This window comes from Sminthopsis crassicaudata, chromosome 1 (genome assembly GCF_048593235.1).
Source record: "Sminthopsis crassicaudata isolate SCR6 chromosome 1, ASM4859323v1, whole genome shotgun sequence".
Lineage (NCBI taxonomy): Eukaryota > Metazoa > Chordata > Mammalia > Dasyuromorphia > Dasyuridae > Sminthopsis > Sminthopsis crassicaudata.
Genome location: NC_133617.1, coordinates 292,171,825 through 292,197,151, shown reverse-complemented (window position 1 = coordinate 292,197,151; position 25,327 = coordinate 292,171,825). Strand labels below are relative to the sequence as shown.

The following is a 25,327-nucleotide window of genomic DNA, read 5'->3' as shown; positions in this document are numbered from 1 at the left end:
GATGAACAAGACCAGTGCATCACTGTGGCTCTCTGTTATGTATCCCTCAATAAGCAGCCCATCTTATTTTCTGGTCATACAATTACTTAATGATTCATTTGTAGTTATTCTTTAGAGCTCCTCATTGATCATGGGTCATATTTACCATGTTCCATTGCCCTCAGTTTGATACCCCTCTTTAGTTCTTTGAAGACAGTGATATCCATCTTACAAGTCATATTTATAAGTGTTGAAAAGATTAGTGTTATAAAATATTAAAATATTAGTCTTAAAAAGAATGCTTTACTTTCATGGAAAGCTTGGAGTCAGTAAAATATGCTCTGCAGTATCTCAAAAGCAATCACATGGAGCACCTAAGTGGCTCAGTGGATAGAGCACTGTCCCTGGATATAGGAGGACCTGAGTTCAAATCCAGCCTCAGACACTCACTATGTGACCTTAGGCAAGTCATTTAATCCCAATTGCATACCTGATCCCAGTCACAAAAAAGCAATCCCTTGTTTCATTTTTTTTTTTTTATTCTTGACTTACCTAGTTCATTTGTCCATCTATGTTTTCCTGAACCTAAATAGCATTGGACAAGCTCTATAGGAAATCTATCCAGAGGCATGTAGTACTTGAATATGCATTCTTCATTCACTTGTTCTTTGCTGTATAGATGCATGGTACAAATATTATTATCCCCATTCCACAGAGAAAACAACTAAGTTGAAAAAGAGAAGAGGTATGCCTATGAACACACAGTTCAGTGTCAGAGTCAAGAATCAAACTCAGAATTGTTGACTCTCAAGTTCCCCCCTCTCCATTACCCAGTGTTACTTCTAAAATATTAATTATTTATACATTTGGTTTTTGAAACTTCACTGTTTATTTCTTTATATATCTCATTACTATTACATATACACATTGTTCTATGAATATGATAAATATTCCTATTTAATGTTGCTACTTAAATTTCAAAAGTAATCATGGTTTAATGTTGCTGTTATTTGTGCCAGAGTTTTAATCACTTTTTCTCATGTAGCATTTATTAGTTCCACACAATCAGGATAGTGACAGATTTTATCTTTGTGTTTTCTATCCAGATGATGACTTCCTTCTATTACAGATGAATACAATGTGAGCTTTGGCAAAGAGACTTCCAGGTAATTATTCACCATTTTCTTTAAAGGCTGACTGGCTTTCAACCTAATCTTATATGCTGACATCATTTATTGATGCTGAGACATTGACTTGGGTTGGGTTGAAATTTTTTTCTTTTTTTTTAAGATTACAGGGTATTCCCAAAAGTCTTTGTACAGATTTAAACTTTAATAAAGTTTTAATAGAGTAAAATTATCCTAAGGCTTTAAGAACACCTTCTATGGAGAAGGTACTGCTTGTTACTTAACTGTTATTTCTCAACTAAATCACAAGTATATCAACAAAAATGGCACATACCTTGAGACATCTATGCTATACTTTGCAGTAGGGGAAAATTTTAATTTGAAGATGATTAGCTTATAATAAATCATGTTATGTTATGTTATGTTATATTGTATTATATTAAATATAAACCAGTAATTGGGTAAATACTTCTTCCAAAAGTAAGGATTTTTTTTTTATCTGCTTCAGGGCTCAGCTTCTCCAAACTTATAGTTCAAAATCTGTAATTCTGTGATTTCAATTCTGAGCCAATAGATTTAATAAATGCTCCATGACTTTTTCATAGAGGCCACTTTGTCACTAGTAGGCAATGACAAAGACCATAGAGGCAGCTGGTACTGCCATGAGAGAGTATTGGGTCCAGTGTCAAGAAGACCTGAGCACAATTCTGATCCTCAGACACTTACTAGCTGTGTATCTTTGAGCCAGTTATTTTGCTTTTTTTGTGCCTCAGTTTCCTTAACTTTAAAATTGGGGTAATAAGACCACTTATCTCCTAGGTTGATATGAAAATCTATTGAGACACATTTGTAAAAAGTGATTAGTACAATGCCTGGCATGTAGATAATGCTGTATAAATGTTAGCTGTTGTTGATGTTATCATTATTATTATTTATTAAGCCTTACCATGTACTGGGATCAGTGTTAAATACTGGGAACGTAAAGAAAAGCAAAAACATAGTCCCTGTCCTCTTAATTTTGCCATTTGGAACTACAGAAAATGATATTTGTAGTTATTCCTGCCACTTCAGGGCTTTATCCATTTTGGTTTCGACATATCATGGGTCAGCATAAGAAATTAAATGAGAATTTTTTGAGAGTTTTAAGGAAGCCACAAAGGACACAGAGAAAGTTTAGAATCTCAGAAATGCATAAATATATATATATATATATATACATGTACATGTATATATATATATATATATATAAAATTTTACAATATTGAGACTCTATAAAAAAGAAAAAAAATCAGATTTTTTCTCTAGTATGAAGGAAGGGCCAAAAAAAAAACTATGTGGATTTTCTATACAGTTGGAGTGGGTGTGGTTTGGGCATGAGCTTTACATTCCCAAATCCTCCCCACCCCCCCAAATATGAAAGGGCTAACTGCACTTTTTCCTTAGATCAGTTTATAGAAGATATTTTTATAAGAAGCAGCTTTCTTTTTCTTTGTGCTATAAAATGCAGATTTCTCTATTAGCCAGGGAGGATCTTGGCTTGGTGATAAATACTCCCCCTCCCCTCCATTCCATAGGGGGCAAAAATGATACGTGTCTCCATAATCCAAAAGATTTTCCGGAAGTTTTTTGGAAAATGAAAGATAATATAGGATATATTCTACTTTTGGAACCTGTACTGTCCTAGTAAAAATTTGACCAATTAATGTCCTTACTTTTGCCAGTATCCTCTCCATAAGTCTTTCCATTTTGTTACTCAAAAACTCCATTTCAACTGGAAAACAAAAATGTCCACTTAAAATTGGCCTGTCTCCAGATGGTGTCTTTTTTCTTACTTTGAAGGCACTGAGAAATGGATTAGTATTCCAGGGAGTTCCTCTCTCAAGTACTCCACAGGCTTAACTTGAGCTTGTGAGAATCAGATAAGACTTTCTCAAACTGCTATGAACCTTGACTCTGGTTAACATGCACAAGATAAAGCACTGTGGGGGTGCTTGGGGAATGATAGCAGGTTGCCAGTTCCTTTGAAGGGTGACAGACAAGGCCCGGGAAGGTGTGTGCTACAGCTGTGTCATTTTACACAGCACTTTCATGGAAAGTTCCCCTGCCTTTCCCTCAGAGCCCCCCTCTGTATTTTCCTTTCTTCTCTTGAGAGCAGCCTAATAACATACAAAACAAACTCTAGCCAAGATTGTGACTCGGAAGCTTGTGAGGCTTGGTTAAATTGTGGGAATGTTTTTATTCAGGCAAATGCACTTTGCCTTCTAAACGAAATTATGAAACCAGTTTTGAGAAGGATCTTGAAGGTCACATTGTAATATAATGTGTGGTTTTGGAAAAGTGACAATTCCCTCAACTAAGTTAAAGGAGAATAAGATTTTAGAAGGGGAAGATTAAAAAGTGAAAAAGCAGCTGTTTTCTCTAATAGGTTAATGAAGAAAAAAATTAATTCAGTCCTTGTAACTTGGCTTCTATTTGTTTTGCATGCTTGCAGTAAGTTACTGAGCCTTCATTGTGTGTTAGATATACAACTTAGGAATAGAGTATGTATTCAAATAATATTAACAAACCAGGATCATTGAAAGAATAGTTTAAAAAATATATATATGTCTTTAACATATTTAACATAGGAGGAAGTAGAGGAAAAATTAGAACAAAAGGTTTGGCAATTGTCAGTGTTGTACAATTACCCATGCATATATCTGGTAAATAAAAACTATTAAAATATATATATATATATATATATATATATATGTATGTTTATTTTGGTTATAAAGTTATCACATATATCTAGCCCAATTTTATTCAGGAATGTACCAAATAAGATTTGGACTAACACATATTTAGTTTCCTTCCCTTTAGTAACCTAAAAAAATTACAATGTATGTGATAGAGGCAGGATTCTTGGATGGAGCAAGAGAGGTCTAATAAAATGAATTGAAAACATTGGGCAAAGAAGAGGCTAAGATGGGGTTGATTCTTTCAACATGACAGATATTTGTATTCCAGTATGACAACAAAGGCTGTCATAAGGATCTGTTCCTGTATTGAGTGGGAAATTGAACTTGACCTCTAAGTTCTTTTTAACTCACTATGATAGTATGTATTGACACATTGTCAAAGAGGTTAATTGATGTCTCTCTGAAGAGTTTTAGGACCAGTTGCTACTACTGTGGGATTTTTTGATTATTTTTTGCAAGTCCTTTCATGTTTTTCTAAAATCAACCTGCTCATCATATCTTACAGTACACAGCTAGTAACTCCCTTGTAGCTTTTACAGCGTGGCTCTTTTAAATACATTATCCATCTTTGTCCAGATGAAAACACAAGACTAACAGAATATATCACTAAAATTACACTGACCCTGAAGTTTGGAGGCCCTGAGTTCAAAGCAGATTTAGTGATTTTACCACATACTGACACATATATACCATTCAGCAGTATTGTATCCACTTTCCTGATTTTCTTCCCAGTAGGGATCTTTGCCTACTCAGAACAACAATAAATAAATCTGTTCTAGTCACGATTTATCTTTAATATGGAGTTAGATCTTCCTGTTCAATTGCACAAGTATTTTTAAAATATTTAACAAGAGCACTGTTCATGGAATTAGGAAACAAAAGAACTTAGTCTAATATGAATATAATATAAAATTATAAGGAAGGGGAAGGGAATGAGCATTTATTAAATACCTACTATGTGCTGGGCACTGTACTGTTTTACAAATATAATCTCATTGAACATAATTGAGGTGCAGATAAAGTACTATATACATCTTGGAAAGGAAAAGATGGAGAGGTCAGAATGCTTTATGGAAGAAGTAGAGATTTTCATTTTATTTACTTATTTGTTTTTGCTGAGGTAATCAGAGTTAAGTGACTTACCCAGGGTCACACAGCCAGGAAGTGTTATGTGTCTGAGGCCAGATTTGAACTCGGGTCCTCCTGACTTCAGGGCTGGTGCTCTACCCACTGCGCCACCTAGCTGTCCCAGAAGTAGAATTTGAACCAATATGATGAATTAAATATGTCAAGGAGTTCAACAATTGAGCCAGCAAAGTACAAAAGTATGAAGCATGTATAGGGGATGGCAGCAAGTAGATCAGTTTCACTGCAAAATGAGGACTATTGAAAATTCATGTGAGATGAGACTTTAAAGATAAAGTTATCAAATTATGGAAGCCCTTAAATGCCAGATTAAGGAATTTGGACTTTCTTCAAGTATGATTCCGAGATTCTGTAACCGTTTTCTAATAGTCCTTTCTTCTTTAGTACTCCTTTATTGCTCTTGATTTTAATTTGAAAAAAAAAAAAAAAAAGGAAGTCAGTGTCATAGATTTAGAGCTAGAAAGTAGATTAAAAAGCCCAACCTGCTCATTTTTCAGATGAGGAATTTGCTCCAAAGCTGTCAGCTTACTTGTCTAAGATCTCACAAATAGTAAGTGGAAGGGATGGAAAATCCAGCTCCCCTGTCTCTAAGTTCAAGCCTCTTCCTGTTGCAACATAAAAAGGATGTGGTTGTTTAGTTTCAATGGTATAGAACTTTTCGTGACCCCAGTTGGGATTTTCATGAGAAAAATGATAAAGTAGTTTTTCTTTTTCTTCTCCAGTTCACTTTATAGATAAGGAAACTGAAGCAAACAGGGTTAAGTGAATTGCCCAGGGTCACATAGTGAGGAAGTTTTTGATGCTAGTTTTGAAGTCAGGAAGGTGAGTTTTCCTGACTCTAGACAGGGCACTATGGTGCCACCTTAACTGCCCTGAATAACAGAAGAGTGACATGATCTCATCTGCCCAAAATGTGGGGGGAGGGAGGGAAGAACATGGGGCAGCAAGACTAGTTAGGATACCAGCAGGTTTTCTGTTGTTTTCTGTTCTGCTTAATGTAGTACCTTTTATGAAAAAAAATAGATCTGACTATATGTCTTCAGCATTTAGACTATAATGTTAATTACACTTCCAAATCCTTAATAACTTTGAGTCATCTGCATCTACAACAACTAAATCCAGGAACTTCATTTTACATAAACTTGGTTTCCAGAAATAAAGTACAAGTTAACTCAACTCTCTCCAGTTATTCTCAACATTAGATTTACTCTAATATTGGCTCCATGGTGAATTCAATACATATATGTGTCAGGTGCACCCATTTAAAAGATTTACAAATCTCACATGTTCAAGACCTAAGTGACCCAAGCCTATTAAACTCCATCATGTAATGGCTTTTCTGGTTTTGAAAGGAAGGAGTACATCTGGCATGAATTTTCACATTCTTTTTACACTGAGAATCTTGTAAAATAGGGCACTGTCCTTTAATTAAATCTGCCCTTTAAGTTGTTAAGGAATTCCTTTTTCCCCTGCAGGAGTAACTTTTTCCTCTTGGGATCTATTTCAGAAGCATTCTTGGTTGCCCTTTGAGGTCACAATTCTACTGAATTCATCTGCTTATCCTCCCTTATCCTGCCTTTCAACAGCCTGCCTTTTGTTTGTCACTTTAGGCAGAAGGACCAACTCTATAAAACCAGAAAAGTCTACTTTCTTCATTAGCATTGTCTTTCTATATGGGGAGGAAATATTATATGTTTCTAGCAATCAGAGACTAAAATTTAACCCAGATAGATCCTATGGTTTTAGGCTTAACTTTCTTAAAATTTGGTTCAATTCAGTAAACATTATTAAGCACCTATTATGTGCATAACATTGAACTTTGTGCTAGATATACAAAATATAAAAAAAGAAATAATCCCTGTCTCTAGGAGCATAGCAGCACATAGTGGTATTTCTGAGTTTCTGGGGCATGTTTATTATTATTCTTTAACCCAGTATACCTATTAAACAATACTCCAGGTATGAATGTATTTATTTTTTCCTACTTATGTATGATTATTTCATTGAGTGGTATCACAGAAAGGCATAGTTATTAGATTCAGAGTAAAGAAGGCCCTGAACCTTTGAAGGTACTTCCTAGTTATATTACAAAGGTAAGTCATGATACTTCTCAATTTCACTTTTACCATCTATAAAATGAGCATAATAGTATTTACGACACCTACTCTACAAGATTGTTGTCAGGCTAAAATTAGAATATGTGTAAAGTAAATTGCAAATCTTAAAGCATTACATTCCAGTTATTAAAATATTAATGTTCCATGATAATTTTATATATGTATACATATATATGTGTACATGTATGCATGTATATACAAACATATGGCTCACAGGAAAGTATAAGCATGCCCAAAAGTACATGATACTTTTATTTCCCCTTGTTATTCACTGATACTATTTTAAACTATGCTTTGTGCTAATAAAGATTATATTTGGTTTTCATTACCTAGTCTTATTTGCAAATAATTCTAATCATATTACATAGTTAAGGACATTCCATAATTTTTGTTTGATTGCTTAAATTTTGATGATAGCTTCCATATTCCCCAAATTCCAAGATTACAAATTGAAGAGAGAGTGCCAATCTCCACTTGTAGGGTAATTCTCTCATTGGAAGTTCCATCTGCTGATGAAATCCAAGATCTGCTCCATAGGGAAAAATGTGTCAGGGGAAGATGACCAAGATGAAAGGGACACTTAAAACTTCTCAGATCTTTAAAGGAGATTTCTATTTCTCCTAGGGAAAAACAAATACAACTCGTTATAAAATCAGGTTATCTGGTGAGATAGCATGCACATTCTAGACAGCCAAACAAATCCAACAAATTAATGTATCTCTTGCAAAGATAAGGGTAACAAAAATAGTGGACTGAATTATCTGAATAGCTGAATGAAAATAGAATAAAATCCATTCTTAATTTTAACCAGTTCTAGAAAGAACAGCAAGAGCTCAGACCTGCTGTAGTTTTGCAATCAATACAGGCTATGTTAGAACTTAGCAACTGTGTTGATTGTGAAAATAGATTTAGATTGCACCAAAGTCTAAGGTGATGGCAGAGCCTACTGAAGTCATTCAAACTTTCTACTTTTGTCTCATTTTTGATCTCTAGCTCTCAAAGCAAAGAGAGATATTTTCAGAATAAGACATTGGTTTGATTTTATGTCAGTTAATTGTAATAGCCACAAGCTTTACGGCCCAGATGTGCCCTGAAAAAAGACCAAACATAACAAGTGAAAAAACATCTCATAGCATGCCTTCTGTGTTGCAAATAGTATGTAAAAACTTCTTAAGCAGTCATCAACTGAGTGCTGTGTACCCAGTCCAAGTCTTTATATTTCACAGAAAAATACTCATACTCTGAAGATCCAGAGTGGCAAAATAATAGAATGTTGGTCACTCTCAAATAACCTTAAGTTAAATTTATTGGGAAAACAAGTAACTTAGTTTTATACTTAATATTGCTTAGTACTTAGGAGAAAAAGTCACACAGTCGAAGTATAATGCATGCTAGATGTATATTGATTTTTTTTTCTTTTAGATCAATGTTTCCCTAGAGCATAGTATTACTTATTCATAAATCAGAGATGATGCTTGACAGGGAGTTACAGCAGTGTAAATCTGTGGTCTAGATACAATAAAACCTAATGTAAGAATCCCAGAAATCGATGCTCTTTTGCTAAAGAGCAATATCTTAATCCTGAACAAATGCATTTACTGTGTCTCACTATTAAAAAAGAGAATTTTCCTATACAGTAAAATTCAGTTTTCTTGGGGGGAGGTGTGGTTTCCATCCTCCTTTTCAAATGATTTGAAAGCACTGTTTAAATGGGAAGCTAATAAAACAAAACTGTCAGTAAAGCAGCAAGTTGGCTATAATCACCACTATGCGGACCATTAGCTCAGATCCCATGTTGATAACCACTTTGTCAACTTGTCTCCCAAAGGATATAGTAGGCCTCTTATCTGTTTTCTATGTCTTTGCTGATTAGTGTGTCATTTGATAATGTGTATAACTGAATATAAAGTTGAAAGCTGTCACTACATGACTGATGGGAGATCTTAGGCTATTTGTACAGACGCTCAGAATTGGGACAGATCTGAGTTCATCTAGCACAACCTGATAATCCTGTGCATAAATCCTTTCCATAAGGCAGCAAAGTGACACATTAGATAAAGCTCTGAGACTGGAGTCAGGAAAACCCGAGTTCAAATTTGACTTTAGACAGTAACTAGTTGTGTGACTCTGGGCTAGTCATTTTATCTCTGTTTTCCTCAATTGTAAAATGGAAATAAAAGAGTACCTACTTGCCAGGCTTATTGTGAAGAGCAAATAAGATAATTGTAAAATATTTCACCTAGTGCCCAACACATAATTTGTTTTGATTATTCTTTGTTCAGTTGTGTTCAACGTTTTGTGGATCCATTTGGAGTTATCTTGGTCATTTGTTATTTCCTTCTTCAGCTCAAGGATTTCCCCAGAGATATCTCAGAACTAGAACAATAGATTTTTGGTTACTGATTTTTTTGGATGTGCAAAGAAGAAGAGGGAAGATGGAATTGAAGAAAATTTCCAAACTTAGAAACTGAAAAGAGAAAGTGGGACCAATAATTCTCAAAGGAAACTTAGGAGAAATGAGCAGGTTTGGAAGGGGCAGTAATGAATTTAGTTTTAGATGTGCACAATCTGATGGAGATATTCAGCAGCAAGTTGGGAATTCAGGTTGAAAACTTGGGAAAGAAGTTTGGATCTAAGAATACAGATTTTGGACATAGAGATAATACCTGAAATTGTATGAGATTTTCTAGGGTGCATTTAGAAGGCAGTATGAAACTCCAAAATCAGGGCCTTAAGAAATAGAATTAATTATCTGGCAAAAGAGAAGAGAAAGTCAACTAAAGAAATCAGAGGGCTAGTCAGAAGAAAAAGAACCAGTAAGTTGCCACATAACAAAAGCTAAGAGAAGACTATGGAGGAGAGGAGTAGTAGCTCTTTTCTACCTTTCTAATTTTCTTATACTTTACCCTGCTTTTTTGAATTCCATTTTTCTCGTTTCAACCACGCTTAACTCTGGTGTCCTCTTCAGGTCTCCTTATGTTGGCAATAGCTCTCTCCTCCATCCCTGGAATGTACTTCTTCCTTACTAATGTTTTCCAACTCTCTGATTTCCCACCCTCCCCTCACACTCTGTTACTTAGACTTCCTTTTCCCAAACTACCTCTACTCTGTATTTGGTTTGCACTTATTTATTTACAGGTTGTCACTCCCATTAGAATATAAATTCCTTGAAGGCAGGATTAGTTCTTGCCATAATTTGTGTCCTTAATACTTAGCACAATGCTGGCATATAGTTAAGACTTAGGTGCTTTCCATCAATCATAAAGTGCTATATAAATGCCAGCCATAATTATTGTTCTTTCTTAGGAGTGTTCTTTCTTAGAATCAGCTTGTTTTCTTATAACTGCAGCCTTGATTGATTAATGACAATGGGTGTCAAATGCTTTAGAGAAGTATTAAATGACATTGGAAGGATAATTTTAATGGGGTTTTGGAATGGAAGCTAGATTGCAAGGAGTCATTTTATATAGGAGTGATAGAAAAGTGAGATAGGAAGGGTAGAATATTTTTTTAAGTTGCCTTTTTTTATATCTTGATCATTTTCCTATCACCCTCTAATAAGATCCAAAAAATCCCAGAGTATTTGCATTGGGAAATACATTCCACATTCTGTACTCATACTATCTCTAATAAGGAAAGGAATCTTTTTTTTTTTCCTTGTGTTTTTTATTATTTACGCTTTTTTATTTTCAAAACATATACATAGATCATTTTCAGCAATCACCTTTGTGAAATCTTGTGTTCCAAGGAAACTTTACCCCCTCCAGATGGCAAGTAATCAAATATGTATAAACATGTGCAGTTCTTCTCTACATAATTCTACAATTATCATGCTGCACAAGAAAAATCGGATGAAAAAGAAAAAAAAATGAGAAAGAAAACAAAATGCAAGCAAACCACAACAAAAAATAGTGAAAACACTATGTTGCGATCCACATTCAGTTCCACAGTCTGTGTGCAGATGGCTCTCTTCATCACAAGATCATTGGAACTGGCCTGAATCATCTTGTTAGAAAGAGCCACATCCATCAGAATTGATCATTGTATAATCTTGATATTGCCATGTACAATAATTTTCTGGTTCTTTCACTTCATTTAGCATCAGTTCATACAAGTCTTTCCAAGCCTCTTTGAAGTCATCCTGCTGATTATTTCTTAGAGAACAATAATATTACATAACATTTATTCAGCCATTTTTCAACTTATGGGCATCCATTCAGTTTCCAATTTCTTGCCACTACAAAGAGAGATGCCACAAACGTTTTTGCACATATAGGTCCCTTTCCCTCCTTTATGATGTCTTTGGGATATAGGCCTAGAAGAGAAACTGCTACATCAAAGGGTATGCACTTTTTTTTAGTCCTTTGGGCATAGTTCCAAATTTCTCTCCAGAATGGTTGGATTAGTTCACAACTCCACTAGCATTGTAATAGTGTTCCAGTTTTCCCACATCCCTTCCAACATTCATCATGATCTTTTCCTGTCATTTTAGCCAATCTGAGAGGTGTATAGTGATACCCTAGAGTTGTCTTAATTTGCATTTCTCTGATCAATAGTGATTTAGAGCACCTTTTCATATGACTAGACAGGTTTTCCATTTCTTCATCTGAAAATTGTCTGTTCATTTCCTTTGACCATTTATCAATTGAAGAGTTGCTTGAATTCTTATAAATTTGAGTCAATTCTCTATATATTTTAGAAATTAGATCTTTATCAGAATCCTTGATTGTTCAAATTTTTCCAAGTTTATTGTTTCCCTTCGATGTTGTCTGCATTAGTTTTGTTTGTACAAAATCTTTTTAACTTAATATAATTAAAATTACCCATTTTGCATTCCATAATGTACTCCAGTTCTTTGACCACAAATTCTGGAAGGAATCTTTTCCCAAGGATCATAAATTAAAAGCAGAAAAAACCTCAGGGGCATCAAGTCCAACTCCCTAATTTTACACAGAAAAGAGGGGTAAAATGGATCTCATAAATAGTGTCTGAGGCATTATTTGAACCTATATTTATAACATCATGTTCAACATCAAAATCAGTATATCTCTTTCTCCAGAACTATTCGTTGCAATTGATCTGATTCCAAGTCTTTAAATAGGATTTTCATTTATATCACGTTAGTAATTATGTATATTGTTTTTTAGACTAATCTTGTTAAAAATTTAACATGATATGGCTAATATGGAGATGTTTTACATGATTTTACATGCATAATTGATATATTGCTTTCTTAAGGAGTAAGGGAGGAGAAAATTTAGAACACAAAACTTAATAAAAAGAAAGTGATGGTCAAAATAATAAAATTTTGGAAAGGTAAAAAATTAAAATGAAATAAAAATTTGACATAGAACCAACATCGTTATCATAGAAAAGAACACTGGTCTGCAATCAGAATTTGGGCTCAAGTAATGACTCAGGTTCTTGCTGTGTGACTTTGAGCAAGTTGTTTAAGCTATCTCAACCTCAGTTTCCTTATTTGTAATTTCCATAGTTTCTTCCTGTTTTAAATCTTTGATCTTTTGGAAGGAAAAAAGGAGATGGAATGTTAGATGAGGAAGTAGTAGGGTTGAGGGAAGGATGTTGGTGGGGATTTTTAAAAAGTTTTTTTGCAGGTAATGAAGGAGAGTAAGGAAAAGGTGGCAATTATAAGAAAACAAGATGACATGTAAAAGCATACATTTATAAGAAATTATGTAATTATTTTTTACAGTAATTTTTGTAATTACAGTAGTTATTGCTAGCATTTATATAGCACTTTATGATACACATATTATCCTTACAATAAATCCACTGTGGGGAAGATGTGTTATATAAGTATTGGGACAATTGATGGACCTAGAACCTGAAAGATTCATTTCCTGAGTTCAAATCCTGGCCTCATATATTTACTAACTGTGTGATCCTGGGCAATTCACTTAACCCTGTTTCCCTAATTTTCCTCATTTGTAAAATGAGCTGGAGAAGAAAATGGCAAACCAGTATCTTCTCCAAACAAACAAACAAACAAACAAACAAAAAAAAACCCAGAGGTCACAAAGAATCAAATGCAATTGAAAAACAACTGAACAACAATATAGGTATTATTATGCTTATTTTATGGTAAGGAAACTGAGAGTCAAAGAAGTTACTTGACTTATACAGCCAATAAATCATTTCAACTCCTTTCTTACCCCTCAAGTTAAATACTTTTCCAATTATATCAGATTATAATGGTGAGTGGCTTTGGGAAAGAGGAGGCTATATTTTCTTCTGAGAATAAAGAAAAGGATGGAAAAATAGGGGAAGATACTGAGTAGTTTTGTGAGGAAAGAGTAGGAGCCAAGGACCTTGATTTCAGTATAAAAGATCATCTACTCCAAATGCCTAGAGTTGAATGAAAACAGTCACTTATGAAAGTCAGTAAAAATTTATAGGATAATGGGACAGTAGGGGTCAAGGTCCACACATACCTATGGGATCAGTCAGTAGAATATTTATTCAGCACAACTTTGTTTCTGTGACTTTGTCCACAGTAGTATTCCATAGACCACAGGGATTAAGTTTCTGTGTTTCATATACAAATAGACACATACCTAAACACAACTCAGGTGTACATGCATCCCGTTCCTTCATTAACTTTTCATTATTCCACCTCCACCTTTGGACACAGGGGATTATCTAAATTATACCAAAACAATTCTTATGCAATTGAAAACACATTCTGAGAATCCTTAACTGAGCACATTCATCAGAGGTGACTTTGCAATCTTTATTTCTACTTTTGATCTGGATATATCAGAAAAATGATGACAGTGGGACAATCAAAAGCTCCCTGACAAGCAATAATATAACTAATCTTGGGACTAAACCTTATATCTTTTCCTTTCCCCTTTTTGTTAAGATCATAACTTCCTTGAGGCAGACTATATCTGGTCTTTTTTCCTTGTATCACCAGTGACCAGCAACATAGTTTGTACACAGTAGGTGCTTGATAAATAGTTATTGAATGAATTGGAGTACATACTATATACTATAGACCTATGAGGCAAGTAGTTCTTGGGGGGGGTTCCTTTTCCCTATCCTCACTGCATCCTCTTAGACCTTGTCTTGCTTCCATATCCAGGGCAAGTGGATATGGATATGGGAAATCCTTTGGATTTTTGAGCCTTAAGTAGGAAATCTACAGTGAATGATTTAAAAAAAAATTTTTAATAAAGAATTTTGTTTTCAAAACATATGTGTAAGACAGTTTTCAACATTCATCCTTGCAAAACCTTGTGTTCCAAATTCTTTTCTCCCTTCCTTCTCCCCTTCCCCTAGATGGCAGGCAATCCAGTATATGTTAAACATATGTAATTCTTCTACACATATTTCTACAACTATCATGCTGCAGAAGAAAAATCAGCTCAAAAAGGAAAAAAATGAGAAAGAAAACAAAATGCAAGCAAACTACAACAAAAAAGGCATGAATACTATGTTGTGATCCACACTCACTTCCCCCAGGCCTCTCTCTGGGTGCAGATGGCTCTCCATCAGAAGACCATTGGAACTGGCCTGAATTACCTTGCCATTGGAAAGAGCCCTGTTTAACAGAACTGATCATCCTATAATCTTCTTGTTGCTGTATACAGTGTTCTTTGGTTCTACTCATTCAGTGAATGATTTTTAATACTATATTAGTGAAATAATGCTGCCTACCTACATAAGTATTTATATACATACACATGTGTGTGTATGTGTGTGTGTGTGTGTGTGTGTGTATATATATATATATATATATATATATATATATATATATATACACACACACACACACACACACACACACACTAGTATGTAAAAAGCTAATTAATGAACAGGATATTATGATAGTTATTCAATAGAACTTCTATTCTACTTGATTTTTTTTTTAAATTTAGTACTTCAACTGTTTTTATATTTCAGAGTGTCAGAGTGTTGGGTGACATTTTCTGTAAAGCACCAGTATAAAATCTTTTTTTTTTTTTTTTATGTTTGACAGTAATTGGGATGACTAGCTTTCTTTGCTTGTCTGATCAAAACACAGCTCTGGAAGTCTGTTGACAATGCAAAAAATCCAAGGAATATATTTCAAGCTTGTTAATGTATTTCCAGACATAATTATTAACCAAAGAAGAATATCCATTTTCAAGATCTTTATTAAGCGTGGAGAAGTGCTATTCTTGGGATCATCTTGTGTGAAAAGGCAGAAATCATTATGCATTACACAGAGGCTAATGAATGCAAAGGATTAGAATTAAATTGTGACCTCTGCTTTTGACTTAAAGCTGTAAACATCTTGGTTACTCTTGAGGAACATAAAGACAGTTAATAGTATCATTTTCCAAATAGATTACTTGAGAATTAAAATTCCATTAAAAAAAATTTGTGCTAGAATAAAACAAATGCCTAGATCAAAGACCCTCAGCCACTGGGTAAATGTTATCTGTACTAATCCTTTTACATTTCAAAGCGAATTTATCTATACTTCAGTCTTCTGTATTTATTAACAGCAGAATTCAAAATGAATGAGGAAAAAAAAATTGTTGTTCTGAGTCCTACTACTCCTACCACTCTCTAACTGTCATTCTGAGTAAATCATATAGCCTCTATGGGCCTCAGTTTCCTCATCTGTATAAAACCGAAACAAACAAAAAAGGTCTTGAAACAATTTCTTAACATTCCATCCAACTCTAAGATTTTTTTCTGAAAAAGGATGATAATGCATTTGTCATATGCATGATCTTTGGACAAAATAGAAAGGATGGTTAATTTTGTATTCTAGTTTGATCCCCAAATGAGACCCTGAATGAAGATTGTCAAATTTTAAAATGTTAATGACTAGTAGCCACAAATTGATATCATAAATCAGGTGTCTCTTCTCAATATAGATTCATGTCAGAAAAGTGCGAGTTTTTTTGTATTCAGCCTTTTAGCACACCTAAATTCTGCCTTCCAAGAAGTATCTCCAGGTAGGAGATGAAACACTTAATTCTTGACCTATCTGATAGAGAGAGAGATAATGATGTATCTGCCTTGTGGATTACATTGATTCTTGGTGTGTGGTAAAAGGATTTTTTTCATTTGGAGGAAGGTGAAAGGGAACAGTCCAGAGGAGTTAAGTATGGTGTAGCATGAGGAAGTCAGATTCAGAAACAAAGGATCTGAGCTCAAATTCTGGCTACTATTGGGCAAATCATTTATTTCCTCATCAGCACATTAAAAGGGTTGGATTAGCTAAATAATCTTTAGGGGCCCTTCTACTTCTGAATTCATGATTGGGAATAGTGTTCCACAAGGGTACAAATATGAGCAATAATAATTTGTTATTATTAGAACTGATGCTTATACAAGTAAATGAGCATGTCTAACGTATGAGCATTATCTAACGTTTACAAAGCACTTTGCATATAAAATCTTATTCAGTCTTCGTAAAAAACCTATTAGATTAGTGTTTATTATCTCATGGGGTACCTAAGCAGAGTAGGGAATAGATCAGGGTTTCTCAAACTACGGCCTGTGGGCCACATGTGGCTACTGAGGACGTTTATGCGGCCATGGGCTGAGGGCCGGAGACAGCGTGTGAGCTTTTGTTTTTACCATAGTCCGGCCCTCCTACAGTCTGAGGGACAGTGAACTGGCCCCTATTTAAAAAGTTTGAGGATCCCTGTGAGCATGGAGCTTATAGTCAGAAAAATCTGAGTTCAAATCTAATCTGAGAGACTTACTACTAGCTGTGTGACCATGAGCAAGTCACTAAACCTTGTTTGCTTTAATTTCTTCATCTGTAAAATGAGCTAGAAACAAGTGGCAGGAGGAATCAGAAATGACTAAAAGTGACTAAACAGGAACAGCTCTTTCCTAAGAATTAGGGAGAGAGTGATAGGCAGTAGCAGATAAGTCCTTCTGGTTCATTGTCTCCCAAAGATTCTCATTAAAAACTATTAGGTTTTTGTGAAGATCCTTTAACAGATTTTGAGAGGATTAGGGAATATCTGGGGTGTTTTTGGTTGTTGATGGTATTGTTGTATATGTGGGTGTAGAGTTCTTAAATTCTCCTTCAATCTCTCTTTAGGATGGTCATATAAAACATGTTTCCATATTAATCATGTTGTTAAAAAAAAAACAGGTTAAAAGAAAAAAATGAAAAAAAAAAAAAAGGTAAAAATAGCATGTTTTAATCTTCACTGACGCTCCATCAGTTCTTTCTCTGCTTGTGGATAGCTCATATAATGCTGTATCGTGTTCCAGCTTTGTACACTTCACTTTATATCAGTTCACATAAGCCTTTCCAAGTTTTCCAGAAATCTGCCTGCTGCTCATTTCTTATAGCACAGTAGTGTTCCTTCATAATCATACACCACAACATGTCCAGTTATGTTCTGCTATCACAGAAAAATGCTATACATATTTGTGTACATCTAGGTCCTAGAAAACTCTTTTAATATGAATTTAACTGAATTAGAATAATAAAATTTGTCCACCAGCCCCTGGTATGTTGGTATGTTTGATCAAATAATATCATTAGATTAGAGCAAGTTGCTGGTTTCTGTAGATATGACTTGAGTGTTGCTTTTTCATTGTTAGGTAGTATGCAGAAAAGGCTAGACTTGCCATTTAAAGACTTGAAGGTTCAAGCCTCAAGTCTGTTACTGACCAGATGTGTTGTCTTGTTCAGGCCCCTTAACCACTCATCTGTGGTTTTTTCATCATTAAAAGTCTGCATTAACCGTTGTATAGGAATTTTGAGGGGATCAAAAGCTAATGAATATAATGGCCCCCACAGTTATTAGGGTACCTCTCATCATTCTACCCTGCATTCCTTTTGAATATGTTCTGAATGTTTTACTTGTGGATATCTTCCAAATTATCATTTAGCCTCTGTTTTAAGAGCAATAATTTTCATTTTTGTGTTTTTATTCCTGGTGTTTAGCACATAATGAGCATTTAATAAACACTTGTTGACTTTTACATAAAAATAATCTGAAAAGTTATTCTTTTCTGATATATAATGTATCCAAATATGTGATATTGTACATTTAATACTTCAAAGTATGTTTTGCAAACATTTTTTTGAAGAATTAGTTACTAAGCATTTACAAGTGAAGTCAGGGTTTAGCAAGTCTTCCAAACTATAAAAAGACCAGTGATAGACCATGTCTTTTGTCCAGAGACCATCTTCACTACATTCAGAGAGATTTTTTAATGAGAACTTTGATTCCAGAAATTCAGGAAGGTTCTCTGTTGAGGCATGAGGGGAAGAGTGGTGAGTCAGGAGGCGTTTCACATTGTTGTAATCATGGCTTTTTCCAAGTATTTAACTAAGTTTTAATAATATTGAAGCCAACAAGGTAGAATCTTCATTAATTCTTTCAAGTCACTACTAATACAATAAATTATCACCTTGATTTACTAAATGCAGACCTGCAGGAGTAGCTATGTTTTCCATTTATATTAAGGAGCACATAGCATAAACTCCTTCCTCTTATTCACTTATCTTTCATTATGGTTATGCTCTTTCTAATTAGTAAACAAATTCTCTTTGATTTGTATTTATTACTCATAGTGATAATGAGGGTGAAATGAGGTTTATCACAAGATTCTCTTTTGCCCTCAAAAGATCCTCGTTTTCTCTAAAACAAATGTTTTGAAGGTTCCATTTGCTATTACTCATGAATCTAGCATATATATGTGTGTGTATATGAGTGTATATATATATACATATATATATATAAACTTATGCCTTTCAAGATGAGAAAAAATATTTTCTCTTCAATATTCTAGATTATTCTAGATAGATATCAAACTTTCATCAATGTTTTATGATAACTTATGAGTTCTTATGAAGGAGTTCTTCAGTGTTGACCTAATAAATCAGAAAACCTGGATTCTAATCCTCTGTCTGTCACTAACTCTGACTTTGGGTGAACCATTTAGTTTTCTGGTCCTTAGTTCCCTTAGTCTATAAAGTAAAGGTGCTATTCCCTGACAGATTTTCTATGAGGATCTACTCATGTAGAAGGTGGAAGAATTAGAATAACTTTGCTTGGCTAGAATGGATTAGATTTAGAAGGCACTAAAATCAGATTTTAGACTTGGAAGAGATGTGAGAAATCACCTAGTTGAGCACATTCCTTTTCTGGATATGGGGGGAGCCAAGGTTTAAGAAAAAAACAAATGTACCCAAATTTACATGGATAATAGATTGAGGGGCTAAAGCTTTGAACTTAAGGGCTAATGCTGATTTCAGGAGGTCATACTTGGGCACAGTTTCACATAAGACATAGCGCTAAACAGAAGGTGGCAGATTTTTTTTTTTTTTAATATCAAATTGAGGGAAAACTTTCTTAACAATTAGAGCTATATAAAAATGGAGTAAAGTACTCAAAGGAATAGTGACCTCTCAGTCACTGCAAAGTATGTAAAGAGGAGCTATGAATAGATGCCTACTTATTAGGTATAATGTAGATGGGCTTCATAATTTGATTAGGATTTGGATTAGAAAAACTCATATTCCATATAAGGTTTACAATTCTATAATCTTAAATTTATGTGATACTTTATAAGTTTCAGAAATAAAGTGCTTTGAAAATTATAGAATATTATGATAAATCATCTGTGTGGAGAGTTTCCCTTGATTTTGTTTTAATGGCACAAAGAAGAAAGGCATTTATAAATGAATGTTTTAAAAAACAAATGAAAAAAGAAATTATATACTCTGTATATTGAATCAAAAAGTAATGACAAATCTAATCCCCCTTCTCTCTTTTTCTCATTCTTTCTCTCTCTCTGTCTCTGTCTCTTCCCCCTTTCCTGCAGTATATTTGTCATTTCAACTGAGAAAACTCAAATAAATAAATATTAAAATGTCATTTTGCTTTCTATAAATAATATACTTCAACAGTTATGTATGAATATATACTTTTCAGTAAGAAAGATAATAAAAAGCAATTGCCATATGTTGGAGGCAGCTCTAATACTAGCCCTTTCTTTGTTCAGGTTTGATGTTAGGAAGAAATAAGGTGCTTACAGGCTATTGAAGAGTTAACAAAAGGAGATTTACTTTGCCCTAATATAGCAAGAATATATAATAAGAACACAGTGGCACTTAGCTTTTCAGAACACACAGACACACATTTACCTTTATATGGAAATATATATTTAGGTCATTAATTTAGACGAAGGACTTGATGATTTGAGTGATATTTATAAATCCACCAAAAGGGATTTCCACTGCATATGAGTAGAACTTTTTAAGCCCTTAGGTTACCAGAATTTGTCAAGGAAACAAAGGTCAGTTTGAGTTCCAGAATGATTTTTCTTTTAGAGAAAACTAGACCATGTTATAAGAAGAAAAGAAAAGGGTTGCACTTAATTGACATTGTACATTGTAGGGAAATGCTGGTAAATATTAGTCCTATCATACTATATAATAGTACAAACATTTACTATATATAGATAAATAGAAATTTGGCTTATGACAGAAGGCTTTTGATATTAACTGCTTTGGAAATTAGATTAGAGTGTATATCACATAAAACACATGCTCAAGATATGCTGTAAATTTAATGACAGGACTCTGCTGAAATGAGTTCTTGTGGTTTTTGAGCAAGAAAATCAATCTGTATATGCTGTTTCATTTCTTTTCTACCCTAACTCAGTATGCAATTAAATTTAGTCTGAAAGGTCACAGTGTATGGTGGACATTGACCTCACCATAATCCTAATTGTGATGGTACCAGTAATAATAGCTTATCAAATCAGAGTCTTCAGTTGTAACCCTAAGTTGTTTAAGGACTTATATTATCATATATGTGTGTATGTGTGTGTGTATGTGTGTATATATATATACACATACACATATATGATTATATGTGTGAGTGTGTGTGTGTCGAAGGGCATAGACTAAATGAGAAAATAAAATATAAGGCATAAAGCCTCAGAACTTTAAAAATCACCTCAATTTTGGTCTCAAATCCAAACACCTGTTTGTTTCTAGTTGTTATAGCACTAAAGCACTTTATGATTTCCCAAATGTTATATAATCTACTCTTTTCCTCCTATTCATTTTCCAGCTTAGATTCATGAACATTCTCAGTGCCTATCCAGGGTATACATACTGATCTGACTAGCTCTATGAGGTGTTCGACTGCATATCATAGTTTACACAGTGGATATTCTTCATCCACATGGTTTTTCCTCTATGGATAATTATAGTAAACTTGTGGAAGTGATTATGAATCTCATTTAGGAAGCTCTACAGTAATCTGGTTTTTGTTCAGTTGTTTCAGTCCAAATCTTCTTGAGCCCATTTTTGTTGGTTTTGACAACGATACTGGAGTGGCTTGTTATTGTCTTCTCCAGATCATTTTACAGATGAGGAAACTGAGATAAACAGGGTTAAGTGATTTGCTCAGGGCCCAAGTGTGTCAGGCTAAATTTTGAACTCAGGTCTTCCTGATGCCAGGCCCAATGCCCTATCTACTGTACCACCTACCTGCCCACAATAGCCTGGGGTTAGATTTACAAGTATCCTTCACAAACAGGATTTTTTGGAGTATTTTAAGAACTATAGGAAATCCTTTTCAATTTTGATTCTGTATATTACATCCTTTATGACAAGGAAAATACCTTTCAAGAGGAGTAGGTGTCTGTTTTATGTCTGGCTTGATATCAATAATCAGAGGATTATCAAACAAAGTTTGTTGTATTTTAGGAAATTTTCTATGATTTTTTAACATGAATAGGGGAGAAAAGCTTTTATGGGAGAAAAGCATTTAAATATTTTTATCTGATGAAATATAGTTTGGGAATTTTTTTAATAGTCAAGAAATAACAAATATAAACAAACCTTTTTAATCATTTGACTATAAATATATGGTTTTCAGTCTTTCTTAAAAGTCTTTCAGTTCATCAGATGCCTCCTATTATATGTGTAGATTATTCTTAAAGATTTTATAGATGGGAATATAGGCAGACAGCTTATCTCCATAAAACAAACCCATCTTTTAAATACCAATAATCCTCTGATGATACTATGATTCACATGATATAACAATCTGCAAGTATCAAGATTATAGATCACTTCAGGGCAATGGAGATAAACTTGGCAGGTATGAAGGCAGCATTTTATCATGGAAGCATTTTGCAGAAATGTAAAAGATATCATCAAAAAATATATCCAGATAAGGTGATGGAGTCATTATGGAAGACTAACCAGAGTCCAGTATGGACAATCTAGATGCTTCATTGGTACCCCTCCATATAATGTCAAGATTACACCTCTGGCATAAAGGTGGATTTGTGGTAAAGGATTTAAAAGGGTGACATAGATCCAAGTAAAGAGGTATAGTTAAATTGTGCTCAATGCTGCTGAAGGGGTTGCCCCCACATCAATGATATTACATATAAATCCAAGTGTTTTATAATTCATCTGTTCCCACTTTGTTATTGTCTTTCTATAGTCATGTCCATTACATACTTGGACATTTAATCTGCATTCTTAGAATTTTCTCCATCACTTTCTTAAATCTAAATAATTAATACAGCAACCCTGATTTGAGGTGTTTGCCAATATCCAAAATGTAAATATCCACATCTACCACAGAACTTCACACATAATAGTCATTTTTTCAGTTGTGTCCAACTCTCTGATCCCATTTGGGATTTTCTCTGCAACGATACTGGCTATTTTCTTTCTCCAACTCATTTTACAGATGGGAAAACTGAGGCAAATAGGTATTAAGTGACTTGCCCAATTACACAGCTAGTGCTGGAGACCAGATTTAGACTCAGAAAAATGAAGCTTCCTAACTACAGACCCAGAGCTGCTTAGCTGTCTCTAGTTGCCACTGTTTCCTCTACTACTATTTAAATCTTTTGCTTTTCATAGATTCTTTAAATCTAAATTTTGGCTCAACAAAGGAACAGACCTTCAGACGCTATGTTGAAGATCTCAACCTAGTACCTGGCACAAAATAAACATTAAAATAAATGTTCACTCACCGATTGATAGCTTTATTTATAGGTTTTTGAACAGAAGGGTAAATCACCTGGTTGTACCTAATATATCCCAGTAGTTCCTCCTTTATCTCAAGGATCAATTATAAACTCCTTTGATATTTGAACCCTTCAAAACGTAGTCTCATCCTCCCTTTAGAACCTTAATATTTATTATTCCCCTCCACACTTCATTCAGTTCAAGTGTGATATATTAGTCTGTTGTTTCTCACATAGAAATTGGGCAGCTAAATGGCTCAGTAGATAGAGCACTGGGCTGGGAGTCAGGAGGACTTGAGTTCAAATATAGCCCCACAAAATTTTATGACACTAGGCAAACCATTTAAACCTGTTGGATTTAATCCACTAGAGAAAGAAATGGCTGATATCCTTGGCAAGAAGATTCCCATACACAGTGTCATGAAGAGTTACACATGACTAAACAATATACAGAGAACTCTACCTCCTAGCTATTCACCTTGTAAGGAAGTTCTTCCTCTTCCTCTCTACCTTTAGGAAATCCCTATTTTCCTTCAAGACTAAGCTTAAACGTCAGCTTCTATTGAAGACTTTCTTGGTTCCCCTAGTGACTAATAACCTCCTTCCCCGTTAGTTTGTATTTGCTTTTTATGTATTTTGTACATATGTACTTGTGTGTGTATTGTGTCTTCTGTTAGAAAGTATATACCTTGAAAGTAGAGACTATTTCATTTGAGTTTTTGTATTCTCAGAACCTGACACAGGGTAGACACTTAGTAAATTGGACCTCCAGTTATGAATCCAGTAATTAATCATACATTTCCCAAGCACTTAAAAGTGCTTTGGTAGGCGATAAAGAAATCCAAAGATGATATTTTTTCTTTTTGTTTTATTTCCTATCCTGAGACTGCAAAATACTTTGGGGGATGGGATAATTATAGAATAGGAGGAAATGTGGCCCTCATACATAACATCTCATATTCTCATTTCTTATTTTTCCTTATGTTGTCATCTCATTGAGGAGACTCCCTCTGGGAATTTATAATTTAAATCTTATATTACATAGTACTTCTCACAGTCCTTGAGACAATATTGTCCACCTAATAAATATTTAATCAATACTTGTTGAATGGATTTGGAAGTATGTCCAGAGAGCATGTATATAAATTAGAAACTTTATTAAGTGCCAGGGAAATTGTATATGCTTTATTGTATTTTACAATTTTGGAAACATAATACTTCAATATGCTGATGGATTTATGATCCCAGTAACATATGTATCGTCTCCAATGATCCTGGTCACAGTCTATCTATCCGTATTCTGATTAAGTGAGTCTTGTCCATATGATCATAGTAATTCACCACAGAGGGGGTTCGCCCATCATTCTTTGTGCAAATACCTGTGTAGCACGCATGTTGTTTGTGGTCAGCTTTCAGTCTTGCTACAGGGACATGCTACATAGCTTACCCATGCCCACTCTGCAGTTCTCCATGGTTTTTTGAGGGAGCCTCAATTTTAATTCTTTGGAACTTCCATAACTCACAGTTATATAATGTGACTGTTTCAGAAGGGGAATGTGGTTAAGAACACTATTGATTCTTCATGTTTGTCTTCCCCTCTTCCAACATATCTTGTTTTTTTGAGGCAATAGCCCTTGTAATCTATTGTCTGTTTCTATAATGTTTCACAAAATAGTTTATATTTTTTTTTGGAGAGGCAGTTGGGGTTAAGTGACTTGCCTAGGGTCACACAGCTAGTAAGAATCAATTATCTGAGATCAGGTTTGAATTCAAATTCTCCTGACTCCAGGACTTGTACTCTATGTACTGTACACCTAGCTACCCCTATGAATTTATATTCTAAAGCACTTCTGACAGCTGCTTGGCAAGGAAACCAAGTGTTGTCTGGATAAGGAGGTTTTTGGGGACCACACCCCCTCCCCTCCCGCACTTACCTAACTTTGCTTTAAATTTTTTATGAAATAGGGAGAGAATCTTAACTTTATCAATGTCCAAATTTTTACTATCAATAGCTTGTCCATCTATATATATAAATATATAATGCCTTAAGTTTTTCAAAGTACTTCACATATGTAATTGTTTCATTTGTGCTTTGTTAGGATTACTAGGTGAGAATTCAGGTTGTCTGGACAATTACAAGGTGAGAACTCAGGATGACTTGATAGTTCTCTGGCTAAGATTCTTAAGAGGAGCAAGCTCATTGGTTGGAGTACTTCTTCCC

General features: G+C 34.4%; 1 protein-coding gene across 2 annotated transcripts in view; it reads left to right on the top strand.

The window, feature by feature from the left end:
* PAG1 (phosphoprotein membrane anchor with glycosphingolipid microdomains 1) overlaps positions 1 to 25,327 on the top strand; it is a 220,375-nt gene that overhangs the window by 73,201 nt on the left and 121,847 nt on the right. For both annotated transcript variants that reach the window (XM_074278960.1, XM_074278959.1), the window contains exon 2: positions 1,086 to 1,145. The gene's annotated coding sequence lies outside the window, so the exon portion shown is untranslated. The remainder of the gene's footprint in view (positions 1 to 1,085; positions 1,146 to 25,327) is intronic.